Below are 19537 nucleotides of genomic sequence, written 5' to 3' on the forward strand. Positions count from 1 at the left end.
AGAGAGAGAGAGAGAGAGAGAGAGAGAGGAGATTGAAGCTCAGAAATGACAGTACAACAAAGCAGTAGCAAGCCCACAGAATTAGATTTAGGCCTCACTGATGAATATTATCAGTGACATGAACAAGCAAAACTTATCTGGGCCTTCCTTCTTGAAAGGCTGAATAAAAATTGAATTGCCAACTTCTGCATTTTACCACATTTTGGTGGAAATGGTTCAGAGACCTACATGATTTAAAATGAAGTCTCGGTGAATTCAACCACAAAGCCTATGTATGTGTTTCTGACAGCAAAATTTCAAACATTATGCAACATGGCATATCATTCATAAGTGATTTCATTATGGACACAGGAAACAAACTTCTCCAGAGAGGTATCTGTCCCCGCCCACAGTTATTCCAACAGAATCATAGTTTTTATAAATAATACCACCAAACAGACATGCAAACACAGTCCCAAATTGTATTTAAATCAGTAAAATACAATTATTTTGTTTAGTTGTCTAAGGCAAGAATATCTAAGATATCTTTTTAACTACTGCTTTCTTTAAAAACTTCATTCTTAAGAGATGATAAATGTAAGCTTTAAAAGGAAGGAAGGTGTTTTAAGTTTGGCAGAAAGAAACATTGCTGAAAATTGTCCCTATCATTAAATTTGTAAGTACATTAGCCATAAGTTGATTATGGATTGTCCGTTTCAGCCACATCTGCCCGCAGTGTACAATCAAGTCAGTGGTGTCTTCTTTGATGACTAAGGAAATGGATATAGGGATAATGTCCAAAAGGTGAAAAAGAAAGATAGAGTTTGATTTTGGAAAAGTGGGAATATTATGATGGGATGAAATTTGCATTAATATTTTATTTTTCTCACATCATTATCATTTTTAGACTAGATCTAATGCAAGAGTTACAGAAGACTAGTAATAGAAAGACAACCACTTTCTCGAAAGCGAATAAAGGTTGCACGAAACTCTCATTTGACCCATGTGGTGAAGGTGGTCAGGGAATGAGAGGGCAATAGCAGAGGGCTAGCCAGGAGAAAGTGCTAGCCATTTCTGATTGTCACTAAGCCCTTTCACTATGACAGCAAGAGGGAAATCAAGGTGCTATCCTCATCTTAATTTATGAATGACGGACACTATGGATTGGCGTTGACTGTGAAGATGCACTTAAAATGTGGGACATGTAAGATAAAATGTTTAAAACAGTAATCCTAGGGAAAAGTTCTAATACTGCCTGCAAGTCCCTCAATACAGACCTGTTTCACCCTAGAAGAAGAGAGGCTGCAGCTCATTGTTCGAGTTCTTGAGCTAGAATTTAATGGAAAGAGTGGCTTACAAAACAAAGCAACCTCTGCTTGCCTGTGAATTGGGGAGAGGAACAGTTGGGGAGCAGAGATCTCTCCCATTACACTCTTTCTCAATTTTCAGGAAGGGCTTGGCAAATGCCCATTTCAAGGCTGAGTTTATTTTTTAAATGCAAATGAAGAAAGTGTTGTATTCAGCTCTGCAAACAGTTTTCAGAAATCCTGTTGGCCTACATTTAGCTGGGAAGCAGCCCCTGGTACCAAGTGTAGGGGCTCAAACAATCAAGCAGTTGTTTGCCTCACTCACATTCCTGAGGCAATCTGGTTCCAGCTGAACTCCTTGGGAACAGTCTGGGCTATGTACCCCTGGGGCATCTGCCCCAATTAGCACTGACCCTTGGGGGCCTCCTTGCTGGCCCTAGGTCACTCTCAACCTCTTAGACTCTGGGTAAACCAGATTGCTTTAGGAGCCTCTAAGCTTTCCACAACCCCAAGATGAACTGGACAGCTTGGCTCCCCAACAGAAATTTAGTCACCCTAGAAAGCCCAAACATGGCCTTCAGGTTCTCTGATCCAGGAAAGAGACACATAGGTGGGATATTTGCAGTGACTGAGGAACAACAGAAAAAGAGGCGCAGAGTGCTTGGCCAGTGAAACGAAGTAGTGCTTGGAAAGAGTACAGTGCTGTAGAGTCTCACACAACTGGGCTTGGCTCTTGGATCTTCTCTACCTAACTGGTGGACTTTGGCAAGTCACCAAATCCTACCAAACTTCAACTTTTTTCTTGTGTAAGATGAAAACAATGGTATCAGTCCTGCAGTGTTTTCATGAAAATCCAACGTCTTGATGTGTGTACCCTGTCCAATAAAATGCCTGGCTTATAGGAAGTTGTCAGTAAATGGGACTTACTTGTGAAAATTGAAACCTTGTTTGACGAGGACAATTACACTCCTGAGAAAATCAGGGGCTACGTAATTCTTTAAATCCCTCTGTTTTGCTGTAGTTCTTTTTCAGTTTATGACTAGTCTTTTATTTATAAGAAAGCAAAGGATTCATAACTACTTTTTGTGTCACTGTCCATCTAGCACTTCTGGTCACCATGAAGGTGACAGAAGGAATATCTGACATAATCTCCAGCCTTGAGGCTCTGACTGCTAGAACAGCACTGACAGAGCATGAACCAACTCAAGAACAGTTTAGGCATCAAAGTGTACAGTCCCGAGTGGTGTGTTCAATGGAAGTTGAAAGAAGGATGATGACTCAGCATGGGCTGCCATGGTCAGGGAAAAATCCACAAAATTGTTGGAGTTGATCAATATTGACTGAGTATCTACCATGAGCCAATACTGAACAGAGCCAAATAAGGTCTAGAGTGGAGAAAGACACATTAACATAACATTCAAATTGGTGCAGTGAGTGGCAAGAATGGGTTTTGGAGAGGAAGGTGCTGCAAGAGCATGAAAGAAGAATAGCTTAAGTTAGCTTTGGAAGAGAAACTTGGTTAGGTAAATCCTAGGCAGGTGGATCACTATGAATAAAGATATAACAGTGGGGAACAATCATTAGTGGTGTGTGTGTGTGTGTGTGTGTGTGTGTGTGTGTGTGTGTGTGTTTGTTTTTGTGTGTGTGGAGAGGGGAGAGTGACTGCAGGAGAGGAATAGGACATATAAGTGGAAGAAAAATAGAACTTCTAATATTACATAGAAGATTTAAAGAAAAACTTATTCTAAATTATCTGTTTCTTTTTATAAAAGTGATGCTAGCATGGTCCATACTAGAAGGATATAAAAGCCAAGGATTCTTGGATGTGACCTTAGAAAGTGAGCTGACAGAATGGAAGTCAGCTATAAGTTTATTCACATTTGAATCCCCTTCTATTTCCTGTAGAAAAGCTTCCCAGGCTGGTTGGATCAACTAGAATGGGGCTGCAATCAATGGTGGTTTAGTGAGTTAGTTTTCTGATCAAGGCCTTCTCTTGGAAAGTAGCCAGGAAAGCAGAGACCTGGGCCCAAAGTTCTTCAGGAGAATCAACTGACCAAGCTCTGGGGCTGAGGTAAGAGGAAAGGGACTATGGGAATCAGGACACACAGTATTTCTGGAGTTGGCTGAGAAACAAACTAGAACTATACACAACTTTGAGACTCTCTGAAGACCTCTATATCCCTATCCAGTTCCTAGGAGGTACTTTCTGTTTCCTTGTCTTGAGTCCCCTATAGCCTTGGCTGATCTCTGCTGGTTTGACTATCTCCCCTGTACACTGGGACCAAGAAAGAAAAGGTATTAAATGTCCGAGTCATTCTTAGCTGGGTCATACAAGGCTATATCTCATGAAATTATCTATGTTTATTGATGATAATCTCTGAGCCATGGTAGCCCAGAAGGTCTGCAGTGCTAGAACGAATGTTCCTTTGAGGAGAGGTATGGGTAATCAAGACTTCTTCCCTTAGAAGCAAGAGGCCTAGAGGCATTTGCTTGCTCCCATCATGGAGATTGAACATAACCAAACAGTAGTTCTGCTGTGTTAATATTTAAGGGCACTGTGAAGATCAAATTGTTGAAATAAAACTGCTTTATACAGCCTAAGAGTTGTTTGGGGTTTTTTTCTCCTTCTTTCATTCAACAAACATTTACTAAGCACCTATTATGAGCTAGGCACAGTTTCCATCTTCAAAAGCCCATAGTCAAGTGGAGGAGACTAATAGTCTGACAAGTGCTCCTAGACATAAGCACAGGACACTGAGCGGGGCCGAAGGATTAGGTTTGGAGATTGGAAAGGGTTTAAAGGAGAGGAGATGAAAGACAATCTGGCATAGTTGACCTAGTTGTATGTAGGGACATGTGAGGACAGAGAGAGCTGATGCAGAATGGGCAGGCAGGTGTCAGGCCATGAAGGGTCTTGCAGAGCAGGCTAACAAGTGAAGATTTTACCAAAGAGGTTAGTCAGAGCATTGCTGAAGGTTTTAAGCAAGGAATGGCACAATCAGTTTAGTGTTTTTTAGTACTCTTCCAGCAGCTGAGCAGTAGAACACCTTCTGAGGTGGGGATCGGGAGGGAATATATTACTAATCTGTTTGGCAGACCATGAAAATATTATTAGTTACCCTTCTATGCATGATGAAATTGAAACTCCTGTTAGTTTACTTGATCAGATTTCCCCAGCTTTCCATTGGAGTTTCTTGAGGACAGAGACCCATGTTTTTTATTTTGGGGTGCTTTCCCTTGTCTAGACAATTGCCTAAATCCATGGCCAATTTAGTTCAAGGTACTGGGTATTCAGTGCTCTGAATCTGAGTATTTTTCTGCAACCACACACTGGTTCTCTGAGAGAGTTTAATTTTGGAAATGACTAAGGGCTGGGGTAGCATTATATGTAGTACAGTAGTCCCCCGTTATCCACAGGGAATACTTCCAAGACCCACAGTGGATGCCTGACACCATGGATAGTACCGAACCCTATGCTTTTTTCTATACTTACATAGCTACAATAAAGTTTACCTTATAAATTAGGCACAGGAAAAGATTAATAATAAAGTAGAGCAATTATAACAATATACTGTAAAAAAGTTATGTGAATGTGGTTTCTCTCTCTTAAAATATTATTGAACTGTATTTGCCCTTCTTATGATAAAGTGTTGATGCTGGGTAACTGAAACCACAGAAAGCAAAAAAACAGATGAGGTTGAGGATGAGGATGAGGGGGGACTACCATATATCCAGGGCACTATCAGGCACTTTGTAAATACTGAGCCGAGCAGGCTAGTCTGGGCAGAAGGAACTCTGAAGAGGTGAAGGAGCAAGCATCCCCTTCAGTCTCCAGGAGGTTGTTAGCGTGTGGAGCACTCTGAAAGGAACTGCAGCCATTCGATTACTGAAGAAGGGGACTTTGGGCAATCCCATGTCAGAAAAAGGTTACTAAGCTCCTAGGTTGGGGGAGGAAAGAGAGGTAGAGAAGTTTCTAAGAGGTAGGTGAGACTGGTTGCTGTTCTGCCTCTTCCACCTCTTCCACAAAACACTGGTTGCTGTTCTGCCTCTTCCACCTCTTCCACAAAACACTGGTTGCTGTTCTGCCTCTTCTCCCCTCTTCCACCTGAAGATTAAGTGAGGAGATTTTTGACACCTTGTCCTTTGTTGGGTCAGTTGCCTTTGCCACTAGGCACCTAACAGGTCTTGCCCATTAAGAAAGTAAAAGTGAGGTGAGAATGGAGGAGAGGTGGCTTGGACAGCACAGTAGCTGCATGGGCTCTAAGGTCTGAGGTCTGGGACCTTTTGGCCTCAGTTTCCTCATCTGTAAAATAGAAACTTCATAAAGTTGCTTTGAGGATTCAATAGATGATGTTTGTAAAGAGTTTAGCACAGTGTCTGACACAAGGTAAGCACAGAAAAAAAAAAATAAAGATTAGCCAGTTTATTTTTAGAAGCTAGGGAGGTGGGAAGGTTACATCAGTAATTAGTTGTCCTAAAGATACACCTAACTCTCATCAACTACATTAAACTAATGGGTCACTGGATGGCTCTTGAGAAAACTCCTTTCTAGCCAACTCTGCTCCTCACAGGCCTGAGGGCTCTGGCCCCACTGTGACTCTTACAAACATTTGGGACAGTGCACGAGGGAAGACCCTGGTGAAAAGAGAGTGTGTGGGACCAACATGGGGCTACTCAGGGAGCTCTAGGGTGTCATCCATGAAAGCAAGAACAAGCAGCTTAAAGGAGTACTTAGAAATTTGTCTGCATAATCATTTATGAAAAAACAAAAACCGTCTAGCTAAAATTGGGGAAAAAAAGAAATTTGGTCATTTCTTCAAATACAGCCTACAAAGAGCACTGAACCTAATTCCAACCCAGGAATGTCTGAGGAGGTGAAAAGCAAAAGAGGCTGCATTGCTTTTAACCTCTATTTATTTTTCATGAGCATAATATAAAGAAGTAAGTAAAGCATTAGGAGAAACAAGAAAATTTTAATAACTCTTAATAAACCAGAGAATCTTTATTCCAAAGAAAAAACTATAGCATTTGATTTCACCAGAAACATTTCTGATTGAAATATTTACCATAAGCATTTTCACTAATACATTTCCCCAATTATTATACTAATCTTAGTATTTTCATAGATATTAAATCAGTAGAGAGTCCAGTAGAAAGCATATATAATGAAGTGTGAAATGGTACTTGATATCTAAAAAAATTAAAACAGAGCTAAAATTCATGCTCTTCAAAAATAAAAATAAAAATATTTCCAGTTAGGAATCTAGCATAAGCCAATGGACAAAAATTAAGCCAATGAATTATGTACAAAGACATTTATTACACAATTATTACAATGGCAATAAATGAAAATAAATTGCATGTCGACTAGTAACAACACAGGACCTGTTAAATCTACATGATAGTATATTAAACCATTATTATAAACTAGTAGCCCTGCACACGAATCCATGTGCCAGTAGCTCTCTGCAGGGCCTGGCTGCTCCATGTCCACTGCCCAGAGGCTCTCCGCGGCCCAGAGGCCCGTCCGCGGCCCGGCGCGGAACGCTTGCCTCATCGCCGTGGTGACAAAGCAAGCATTCCGCTAGGCCGCTCATGCTGCTCGTCCTCAGCGGCCGCCCCCCCCCCCCCCGGGGTTGTGGGACTCCAGCGGGGCTGAGAGGACTGGGCGCCGCCATCTTGTGGCTATGGGCGCTGCCATCTTTGTGATGGAGTGATGGTTAATTTGCATATTACCTTTTTATTAGATAGGATGATGTATGTGAACATTTTATTTTTTGTTTTTTTAATTTAAAATATATTTTATTAGGCAGTTTATGAAATAGAATCAACTATAATATTTTCTGATTTATACTAATCATAATAATAGTTTTATTTTTCCTTCAGAGATATACAGTGAAAGGAGTAGAGCACGTGAGTAGCTTTTGTTGTTCTAGTTCCAACAGTATGCAAATCAGTTAGTACTAGTAAACTTCAGCTGTAGTAAAATCCAGGATTTCAGGCAAGGCTATTTCTTTCTTTTTTTTTAATTTTTATTTTATTGTTTAAAGTATTACACATAGTAATACATATATCTCCTTTTTTTTTCCCCCATTGACCTTCCATTTTAAAGATATGGAGAAAATGCTCAAGATATACTATTCAATAAAAAGGGACACAAAAGTGCAAATGAAGTTTGATATCAAATATATAGTATTAAGACTAAAAGGAAATGTGCTAAAATGTTGATGGTTATCTTTGGGTGTGAAATTATGGTTGATTTTTCTTTTTTCTCTATTATAATATTTTCTAATTTTATAAACTATGTGCATATTGTAATTTTATAATTAGTTTTAAAAACACAATAAAATTATCCTGCACAGTTATAGTTGTTTTAGACCTTACAAAAGGAGCTAATTATGTCTGTTCATAACAAATACCACTTAATTCTATCATGGGAAGACTTAAAACTAATTCTGAATCATGACTTTTAAACACTTTCCATTCCCACCTCCCAATCCCAAGCCTTTTTAAGTCAGAGTTTCTCATTTGGAAGGCTGTTCACAATATTGCCCCTACCTCCCACCATTGTTTCTCCATTTCATCCATTGGTGAGTTCCTACCTCATGCACACCTTAGTCTTTCTTATATTAATGAGGGGAAAATGAAAATAATAAATAGTCACACTGAGCAAGAAGGCATGTGTGCCTTGTTTTGAAAAACAAAACAAAATACAACCCACACTCTGTAAAACCAAATATATGATAAAAAATGTGATATGATAAATTTACCTTTAGGATCTGCCCTAATGTGTTTGAAATACAACATAGCTGTTAAAGGTGTGAGTGTTCCCAACTTCTTAGGACCTCTCTATTGTTCTCTCCATGTTCCTTCAGTCTCCAGGTTCTCCCGAGACACCTTAGACTGACCCTGTGGAAAGCAGCATATAAGAGGCTGTTCTTTAGGCTAGGATTAGCCTAAGGCAAGCAAGACACTAGCTTCAGGCACAAAACTTTAAAGGGGAGACAAAAAAAACTCATAATCAAAATAAATACTATTTTAATGCCATATTTTTTAAAATCAAAATTAATGCCAAAAAATCCATGATAAAGAAAATGTCAAAATTATGAAAAGACTAGTACCATGCCAAACCACATGGGAGTCTGAAGTGAAAGGAAAAATTGTGCACCCCTATCAATAGGTTTTTATGTAATGTTATCCTGAACGTTAATGTTGTTTAAAAGTATTGAAACATTGAAAAATTTGGTATATGATCATTCCTGAAGGAATGAAATCACATAAGTATCAGTCCTCAAATTCTGTCATTTCCTCAAAGCCAGACATGATAAAAAGGCCCAAAGCTCTGGGTCAAACATGGAACAAATATGGTCTCAGGTCCTCTAAATTGTGGGTTAAGTTTCTATTCCAGGATAGGCACTGAGGGCTTAGATTCTAGGAGTGGCATCCTACACTTAAACATTCAGTCACAGATATTCATTGAACAGCCCCTGTATGCAACACATTTTCTAGGCATTGATGCTACACAGGTGCCTCAGATAGACCAGAGCCTAATGTCATGGGATTCGCATTTTATTGAGCCCTTAATTAACTGGTTTTGCTTGCTTATTTGTTTGCTTTTATTTATTTTTATTTTTTAACCTTTTTAATCCTCACCCAAGGATATATTTTTTCCCATTGATTTTTAGAGAGAGTGGAAGGGAAAGGGAGAGACATAGAGAAACACCGATGTGAGAGAGACACATCGATTGGTTGCCTCCAGCATGCCCCCGACCAGGGCCAAGAGCCTGCAACCGAGGTATGTGCCCTTGACCAGAATCCAACCCAGGGACTCTTCAGTCCTCAGACCAACGCTCTATCTACTGAGCCAAACCGGCTAGGGCATTTTGTTTGCTTTTAATGGATGTTTATTTCTCACTAAGCTTTTGTTTTCAAGCTGCTATAAATTGGCTCCCTGCTTACCTATATAATGTGTTGGGTTACTGAAATGGTATGCCTTGCTCTAACTCTTGCATTTTGTACTAGACCTCTACCCTTCTGATGATGGTTCTATGTGTAAGTCTTCTCTTCCATACTGCCTTTAGTTTTCCTGTTTCTGCTGTGCTGAGCCCAGTCAGTGCTTTGCACATAGTGGATGTTCACCAAATATTTGAGGATCACTTGATTGTTTCATGCATGAACTGATAGAAGAATTAACAAAGGAAGGAACAAATGAATGGATGTACCTGGTCCCTAGAGAGGGGGGAGGAAGGGAGGCAAAATCACCATGTGCCACCTCGCTGTTTTTTGTATGTCTGACATATATTATAGTGTATGTGTTGTTTGTGTATTTTGAGGAGCATTCACAGGTGGGATAGGAACATCAGAATAAGTCCTTTCTGGCTGTGGTGTTTCAAAAAGAAGACTGGTCTGGAAGATATGTCTTGTGTTAAGTTACTGCTCATTGAAAGGGTCTTTGTCCTCTATAAAATAAGGGTGCTGAATTGTGAAGTCTAAAGTACCTTTCAGTTCTCACACAGGTTGAATTCACTCCTTCTAATACTATAGGTACCAGTTAGTGTGGGTGCCAATAAGCACTGCCTGGAATTCCTTGGAGCTCTTGGTGTCCATAGAAAACACATGCCCTTTAATTCTACAACACAAACGTCAGCTAGAAGAAGGAGGCAATTGTTTCTTCTTGAGAGGATTTCAGGAAACAACTCTGTGATTCCAGGATGTCCATCTGGTAATCAGTTATTTTAGTGTTAAAATGAGGAAAATCCAAAGGATCATCTCAGGTCCCTTTAAAGAAAAGTAGCCCTGATTTAGTATGCTCTACTTTTCGAGCTTTTTGTGCTCATGTATGGTGTGTGTGTGTTGGGGAAGACATTGTTTTACTTTTAATTTAACCCTTGAGAAAATTGGTAAATTCAATGCCAGCTCCTGAATACTATTAACAATAACTGATATTTGTAGAGTGTTTTACAGTTCACTCAGACATTTTCACATTTATATTCCAATTTAATCCTCACGACAGTCCTGTGGTATGGGAATTTCTTATTATAATCCTCTTTCTCTATGTGAGGAAAATGAGCTTGTGATGCCCATCTTTGAACCCCAAATCTCCAGCTCTTTTCAGACACAGATTTTTAAAAATCTCTTTCAAGGAAGAAGGGCCCCCAAATGGAACAGGCATCCAACAGAGTCAATGCCATTGCCTCTCAGAGATGAGGGGAAAGCATCCTGCTTTGGAGGACAGGGTGGAATAAATCAGTAGTTCCCCCAAACCTGGCCTCAACCTAGTGCTGGGGAATCAAAGTCTCCAGGGAAGGACTTAAATTTCAGTTATGAAAAAAAATTTAGAATTTCATAACATTTTTGTATTAAAAATCTCTCATGTAAAATTATAATAAATATTTATTCAGTGACTATATGTTAATTTGCTTTCATTTCTCTAGTTGACATAAGAAAAAGTTGCAACACTCTTTGGTTCCTCCCTCCACCCCCATTTTTATTTGTGTATACATGTGTGTGTGTGTGCATATCTGGAGGTCTATGAATTTCACAGAACTTCTTTGGATGGTGAAATTTGCAAGTCTAGAAAACAGTGATGTACACCCATTACATTTATCACATTACTTCCCTACATAGAAATCTCTGTAATGGTCCTTCATTACTATCAGAATAAGTATAATTCCTAAGTCTAACTTAATTACAAACTGTTGTTTGTTTGATCTCAACTGCTCTAGGTTTTCATTTTTAAGCTGGAAAATGAGGTTGCTTGATTAAACAGCCTCTGAAATGAGTCTCAGTCTTTATTTTTTTTTTTAATGAATCTTTATTGTTCAGATTATAATTGTTTCTCCTTTTTCCCCACATATCTCCCCACCACCCAGTTCCCACCCCCCTCTGTCCTTATCTCCCCCCCCCACTGTCCTTATCCATAGGTGTATGATTTTTGTCCAGTCTCTTCCCATACTCCCCACACAGACACCCCTTTCCCCCTGAGAATTATCAATCCACTCCCATTCTATGCCTCTGATTCTATTAAGTTCACCAGTTTATTCTGTTCCTCAGATTTTTAATTCACTTGACTTTTAGATTCACTTGTTGATAGATATGTATTTGTTGTTCATAATTTTTATCTTTCTTCTTCTTTTTCCTCTTTTTAAAGAATACCTTTCAGCATTTCATATAATGCTGGTTTGGTGGTGATGAACTCCTTTAGCTTTTTCTTATCTGTGAAGCTCTTTATCTGTCCTTCAATTCTGAATGATAACTTTGCTGGGTAGAGTAGTCTTGGTTGTAGGTTCCTGCTATTCATCACTTTGAATATTTCTTGCCACTGCCGTCTGGCCTGCATGGTTTCTGTTGAGAAATTAGCTGATAATCGTATGGGAGCTCCCTTGTAGGTAACTAACTGTTTTTCTCTTGCTGCTTGTAAGATTCTCTCTTTGTCTTTTGCTCTTGGCATTTTAATTATGATGTGTCTTGGTGTGGTCCTCTTTGGATTCCTTTTGTTTGGGTTTCTGTGCGCTTCCTGGACTTGTAAGTCTATTTCTTTCATCAGGTGGGGGAAGTTTTCGTTCATTATTTCTTCAAATAGGTTTTCAGCATCTTGCTCTCTCTCTTCTTCTGGTACCCCCATAATTCTAATGTTGGTACGCTTGAAGTTGTCCCAGAGGTTTCTTACACTATCTTCAACTTTCTGAATTCTCTTCTCTTCATGCTTCTCTGGAGGAGTGTCCTTGGCCTCTTTGTATTCCAAATCTTTGAGTTGATTCTTGCAATCCTCTAGTCTGCTTTTGGGTCTCTGTATAATATTTTTTATCTCAGTCAGTGTATGTTTAATTTCTAGTTGGTCCTTTTTCATATCCTCAAGGGTCTCATTGAATTTATCAGCCTTTTCCATGAAATTCTTGAAAAACCTTATAACCGTGGTTTTGAACTCTATGTTCAGTCGCTTGTTCTCCTCCATTTCTTTGGTTTGTGATCTGTTTCCTTGCTTTCTCATTTTCACTGCTTCCCTGAATTGGTAGGGTAGCTTTGTGTACTAGGTGTCCTATTGGTTCAACGGGTCAGCCTCCCAGTTACTTGAGGTGGACACTCTTGGTATACCCTTGTGTACTGTGTGTCCCCCAGCAGGAGCTACAGCAAGAACTAGTTTTCTCCTCCTTTGCTTGGGCAGATTTGGAGCAGTCTGACTGGAGCTGCAGTTAATTTGGTTGAGCTGCCACAGAACAGGCCATTTATATGCAAAAGCCGCTGTGTGGAGCCTGGGCGGGTTTGTAGAATGTGCGGGGCGGGGCCTCAGGGCGGGGCGGGGCCTCAGGGTGTCACTAGGCTGGGACGTGGCCAACGGCGATGGCTGGTGTCAGCCGTCTCTGCCTTTCCCGTTTCCAAGTCCCTGCGCCCCGCGCTCCAGCGCAGTAAACAATGATTGCTGGGCGCACCTCTGCAAAAAAGTCACTCTCACTTTCTGACCCGATGGCTGAGAGTCCAGCTTCTCCCCATAGGTATCTGGGTCCCCTGAGTGTCCCCAGAAACTGGATTTCAGAGTGATCGGGAGCTTGTCTCCCTGCGGGTTGAAGAAAAACCGCGCACCCAGCCGCCCGCCGCCAGCCCGATTCACGTGCCTCCGTACCTCAGCTTTTCAGCGTTTGTGTTCCTTTTGCTTCTTAGTTGTAAATCTTCCACTCAGCCAGCTTTCCCGTGGTTCTGGGTGGTAGATGTTTTGTCTTTTAGTTGTATTTTTGAAATTGTTGTGTGAGGCAGCAGATTAGTTGTTTAACTATGCCGCCATCTTGGTTCCTCCTCTCCTGCCTCTCTCGAGTCTCAGTCTTTAAATTCTATGGATTTATAAGTATCACTGATATGAGTCACATGGCATTCAAAGAGCAATAACCAAAGCAATGTCAGGGAAGGCTCTTCTTGAGGACAGAGCAAGGCTGGCTGGGTGAACCCACGGCCCTGAGTGCGGTAGGTCCAATGAGTGTGGTTTGGGTGTCAACTCCCAGAAGCAAGAGCTCCACCCATTTCCAGCAGGGTAGCTAAATAAGGCACTCTCTCACGAATTCAACCCTAATGCATGTTTATCTAAATATCATAATTAAGTAGAACATAATGAAACAACTAATCATTTAATATGATAATTCAATGTTAACTCTACTAGTATATTACATTTAGGTCTTTTAAGATTTTTGTTTTATAGAGTGTTAAGAATCTATTTCACTTTTTTCTTCTTTCTTTCCTTCCTTTCTCCTTCCCTTCCTTCCTTCCTTCCTTCCTTCCTTCCTTCCTTCCTTTCTTCCTTCCTTCCTTCCTTCCTTTCTTCCTTCCTTCCTTCCTTCCTTTCTTCCTTCCTTTTTTCCTTCCAAACTTCCTTTCTTTTTTTTTATTTCATTGGCAACATTAACAAAAACATGAGCATCTCCATGACTTATTTTAAGCCAGATACCATCCCATGCCTGGAAGGAAGTAAATCAGAACAAAGAATGTGTGTTGTAAAAGTGGGTAATAAAGTAGCGATAGATGACTATTTGTGGTTGTTATGATATTGTCAAATTAAATTCATGTACAATATGTCCATTCAGAAATCCAGCAAAACACACAAACTATTTTTTTGGTCCTTTTTAAAGCTTTGTTTTAAAAAGACACCTTCCTGTCACTGATGCTTGTAAGTGAATAAAATGAAATTGATGACTACCAGGGGGAAAAAAGGAAAATACTTCTTTACTTTGTATTAAGAATACGTGACATCTTAGCTGTCAATGACAGTGAAGTGAAATACATACCAAATATGTCTTGACATAACTTGACAGGAATGTATGTCTTCTTTTCTCTCATTTATTTTTGTGATAAGAATATGTGATTTTGCTGCCAAGGAAGCTTGTAATGTTGTAGAGAAATGGAAATGAAATTGTGTTGGGTATGTCCAATTTCCCCTGACAGTGTGGCATCAGCTCTAGTTCGCACGCAGTCTTGGGAAGTTAACAACGGGCCTCAGCTAGCAAGACCCAGGCGTTGACACTTGTCAAAACAACTCTCCTCGATACATCAAACTGTTCCTTTCTCTTTTGTGTTATTCAGATGTGTTCGGGTAACCACAATTTAGAAAGTGGTGACTGTCAGAGAATCATTGCCATCCACATGTGAACGATATCAAGAGGAAATATCTTATCTTTGATTGTTTTTAATCCACAAGTGTTTAAAATCAGTCAAAACCTAGTACAATTAAAACTGTTGTCTTTTGGTTTTGTGGTGTGTGTTTTTCTCTGTAACCTGACAAAAGTAAATGATGCAAATCAGTTCTCTTTTTTTTCTTTTCAAAGAATCATACAGATGGATGTGTGTTGGTGTGAGTTTGGTCTATTCTTGAGTTCATCACTTTTTATAACTGATAGCTTTCTTAGAGAATAACTCAAATAATTTGGGTACCACTGGCTTTTAGAAAGTATTCCATTCTTAATTTCTTACTCTATTGTTATGGAGCAATGGGTATTAAGTGAGGTGAGTATTAAAAACAACAAAGAAGTATTTTAAGTGAACCTCCAATTCTGCCTTTTGGGGGCTTTTTTAAGGACACACACATACAATTTCTAGAACCCTAGCAATGATTTCTACAATAAATGGTGTTTGAAGCAAGAATCCCTTACCTAGGGCAGACAGAAAGAGAATCAGCCCAGCAGTGTAATCATTGCTCTGCTGTTTGAAGGAATATTGAGCTCAGATGCCTCCAGAAAGCCCACCAGGCCCAGAGGCACTGGACAATAAAAGAGGAAAATAATAGACGCCAATGCTTTATTAAGTATATTTTTTCTCACTTAGGTGCCCATCCCCTGGCCAGACAATTAGTTGAGGTTCTTTCCAGAGAAAGTGTTACCCACCAAGAAAAACTCTTTTAACCTTTCAAAATAACAAATATCTTTAATGACTTTTATCCCCTTTCCATTGACATCACAGATACAATGTGGCCTTCTTGAAGTCAAGCCCAAATTGAAATCACTGCTGGCAGGGACAAGAAAAATAGAACATTTGACAATAAGAGTGACAGATGAAGCTTTTGGGGACCTTTAAAGGGAGAATAACTCAAGCTATGACCTGGAACAGAAATACTGCACCTTAGTAAAATACCTGCCCAATCTGTAAGTTAATAGGCAGGTACATTTGCACATGATAATGGGCTAAATCCAATGCTTGACCAAAGTTGGCATTATTTTCCAGGTACATGTTTAAAAGGAAAGCTGAACATGCTTTCTAGCAAGAACCTTTTGATTACAGACCAACTGTTCATCACCACACTCCCTGAGGGAAACATTTTTATTTGGTTGTCTGAAAGGATAACATTTACTAGAAATAGTTCTAAAGACAGGACTTCCTAAATTTGCTTAATCCTGCTACAAATGGTTACTAAGTACTCAATGGGGTAATAAATGTACATATATGTTATATTTATTTTCTGAAAAATAAAGACAACTTCTTATATTATCCCTTGATTTATTTTCAAGAGAGTGGAACTTGATATTTCATGGCTTATAAAGTCTATTAGTTGCATCCTAATAGATGTTCATTTCATTTTATTATTATTGTGCTACAATTCTAAATGATTATTTGCACCAGGGGGAAAAATTCAGTAGGTCCTATCAATTTCTAGTGATTTCTATCACCGATTCCTAATTACCTGTGCTTCCTTTGCTGTTCACCTTAGGTTCCTTGAAAACACAATTTGTTTAAGGCTCATTCACTCATGGTTTGGTAATTGGTAGTGAAGTTATGTTTTGCCCCATTGCAGTAAGAATCTCTCCCTGTGATAGTCACTGTAGGTCTTTTATATCAGGTATATTTTACTTCAGGAGCTGTCAGAGAAGAATTTAATTCCAGTAATTAATTATTTGAGACAAATTTCCCAAGGACTCTTCAGCTTCGACTTTGGAAGTACTGCCTTCTATTCAAACAATATGAAACCTTGTAGGTCATATGAATAATTAAGTTTGTGTAATTTCAAAATAAACATAGAAGCCTACATTCATTGAAGTTTATTGAGTCCATGGTTGAGAAGCAAATATAGCAAATATGTGTTTCCCTCTGTGGCTAATAATGGTGGAAAGTCATAATGTTAATTTGCCTTTGATATAAAGTTAAATCAAATAAGGATGGTTAGAGTTGACAAAAGGAAAATCTGGTGACATCCCTGGGTCCATCAGCATCTTAACTTGTTTTTCAAATGTTTTGGGGCTCTGCAAAGCCTGAAACATATTTTACTCTGCTCCTTTCTCTTATTTTACAAACCAGTATAATTTTAAAGAAAGCTTAATCCATATGCTTCTGATTAATCACTATTAAACTCATCAAAATGGTATTTTGTAAGAGTGATTTGGTGTCCACAAAGTCTTTGAATCTCTCTGTAACAGTCCTTCTTAATGCCATTTCTCTTTGAAGCAGGAAGTTGGGTTTTGCCAGTAGTAAAGAAATTCAAACCCCCAAAGGGTTGAGATCAGTTTAAAACTTCAAGCCTGAAGGCTCTGTGAGGTTCTGCACTTGGCAAATGGGCTACTTTCCTTCTGATTTTGAAATACCTAATTTTCTTCCCACAAGAAATGCTCTATTTACTGTTTTGCTAAAATATATGTTTAAAACTATCTTCATATTCTTTGATAAATAAAAGTGTATAAACTAGAAAGCAGGGCTTAATGTCTAATTTACTCTTAAGCAATGTCATTTGATTATCCATTTGGTTTTTTGTTTTCTTTTTTAATCCTCACCTGATTTTCCATTGATTTTTAGAGAGAGTGGAAGGGAGAGGCAGAGAAAGAGAAACATCGATGTGATAGAGACACATCAATTGGTTGCCTTCGCACTCGCCCCGACCAAGGCCAGGGATTGAGTCTGTAACTGAGGTGCATGCCCTTGTCTAGAATCAAACCTGGGACCCTTCAGTCCTCAAGCCAACGTTCTTTCCACTGAGCCAAACCAGCTAGGGCTGGTTATCCACTTGGATTCTTCTTTAAGTCTTCTCTTTCCTGACCCACAGACCTTTGTGATTTGGGTTTACCCATATATTTATCTGAAAAGGTGATTCTAAAGATCTCACAAGTTGAAAATAAGTGCTGGGCAATCACTGGCTTTTCTTTCCCTGTTGCCCAATAAAGTCACATTTTTTGATGTACTAAGCTACCATTTCATGCTATTTTGTGCTCTTATTTATGTTGACAACCAAAAATTCAATGCAGACAATTTCTAATAATGTTCTCTATGTGACAAGGTGAACCATAATTCACAGGTGTAGATGTTTGCTAGTTCTTCAATGTAGTTTATTTCTATTCATATGTTTAAAGGAAGACTTGTCTAATTTCACTTTGTTTTTTATACAATGGGTGAGAAAAAGGAGAGAGAGTGAGGAAGAAAACAAAATAGGTACTAGTTAAGCATCCAGACCACTATGGCCCTTTGTCCTTGCTGCCTCCTGGCCATGAAGTGGGAGTGCCCTCTAGTGAAACTTTAAAATCATTGGAAGATATTGGGTATAACGTGGTTAAGATTTCCTCCTAAACTCTTGTTTCAAAAGATTTGGGACATTAAAAATTTACATAGTTTTGAATGAGACTTAGAGGAAAACACAAAATACTATGAAGTAATACTACTTCTTAGGAGATGAATATATTACTGGAAATACCCCAAAGTCTATATCTATATATCTTTTTTTGGCATCTATATATCTCTCTATCCATCCACCCATCCCAAGGACACATAAGTAGCATATAACTAGAATAAAAACTTAATCATATGCCTCTCAAGAAGATGGATAGTAAACAAATCATTTTGAAATGTGAAAGTAAAGTATTCATAGCAGTACACACAAGTAAATAAGAAGTGAAAAACCTTTTGTCATCTGTATTATTCCAAAGCTCTTTACAGAATGCAGCACACATTTATGATGAAATCCAACGTGTCCTGGAAAAAACGTACAAGACTGGAAGTCTATATTCTTGTGCCGGACTTCACGTACTAGCTGTGCCAGCTTGGGTAAAACACTTAACCTCTCTGAGCCTCAGGGTCATCATCTGCAAAAGGGGCTTAAGAACACCTGCCCTCCCTTTTCATAGGGTAGCATGGGAGGAGCAAAAGTGTTGGAAAGGGCTCTGGAGGTAAAATACTATATTGTAAGGGTATACTTTTCTGATTTTTCTGTCTTCCTACAGGAGAGATTTCAAGCAGCATCACCTTCCAGGATGAAAAGGGAAAAGAGAGAAAGAGGACCCTCCTAAAATCCCATGGAGTCAGGAATAATCAACAAGACAGCTTGCTTCCCAATCCAGAGGGTCACAGAGAAAGAAGCAAGTGGCATGACACCAAGGAAGGACGCAGAGTTAGACTTGACTACTGTGAACCCACTGGCTCTCCTGGGCCAGGCTGAGCCCGGTGGGCAGCCTGTGTTGGAGCAGCAGCTAGTGGGACATCGGGAAACAGGTCTTCATGGTTCTGCAGCAGGAAGTCAGTATAATCTCCACCTTGCACAGAGAGGAACCCAACAGCACGGGTGCTCCGTGCTTCTGTGTTTTCAGTCTCCGTGTTGATTACCATCTACACAACACAGTTCCCAGTTTTTGTTGTCTTTCTAAAATATTTTGGATCTGTTTATGCCAACAGTAATAGACTCTTCATTTGAGCAAACAATCTGGTTCCTCCTTTGAGTTGCAGTTAGTTTAATTTTAGCTTTGTACTTTACAATTCTTTTACTCTTCTTTCTATAAAGCTTGTTTTTAGCGGGATGTGGTTTCTTACTCATTCTGTTTGCTTTAAAGAGAGCTGCTTTTTTTTTAATTGTCAAAATCCACTCATATAGGTACTCAACACCAATATATATCAAATTCCAGATATCTCTCAATATTTCTTCTTTTTAACAACACAAGTATCTTCTATGTTCTTACTGCCTGGATTTTCACATTTATCTTCTGGATGTATGTCTTCTTTCTTTTGTCCAGAGTGAGAAACTGTTTCTAGTTTCTTTACTCAGAGGTCCTTCACATTGTCAGATATGCACAATCAATCTTGTACTTAAACCTTTGTGAGGAGACACAACAGATGGATAATGGGACCATGGTTGCCATTTGGGCTCCGGTGGATTCAGGAGCTGCCTCTGCAGCCATGACTCTGGGGGTAAAGGAGGAAAACCATAAAGTTAATCTCTAAGGTTATCTGATGGGTTCCATACCTGCTGTTTGGTCTTCCCTCCCATCTGACCTAAGCAGTTGGCATGAGGGTGGAGGGGTGTTACT

At 39.3% G+C, this 19537-nt stretch overlaps 1 long non-coding RNA gene across 1 annotated transcript; it reads left to right on the forward strand.

Annotated features, from left to right (window-relative positions):
* Positions 1-6987: 6987 nt before the first annotated feature.
* LOC129147828 (uncharacterized) lies at positions 6988-18515 on the forward strand. Its single transcript, XR_008555047.1, has 3 exons — positions 6988-7005; positions 7173-7199; positions 18461-18515. It is a non-coding gene; the product is annotated as an uncharacterized LOC129147828 (long non-coding RNA).
* Positions 18516-19537: the final 1022 nt, after the last annotated feature.

Source organism: Eptesicus fuscus, chromosome 3, assembly GCF_027574615.1.
Source record: "Eptesicus fuscus isolate TK198812 chromosome 3, DD_ASM_mEF_20220401, whole genome shotgun sequence".
Lineage (NCBI taxonomy): Eukaryota > Metazoa > Chordata > Mammalia > Chiroptera > Vespertilionidae > Eptesicus > Eptesicus fuscus.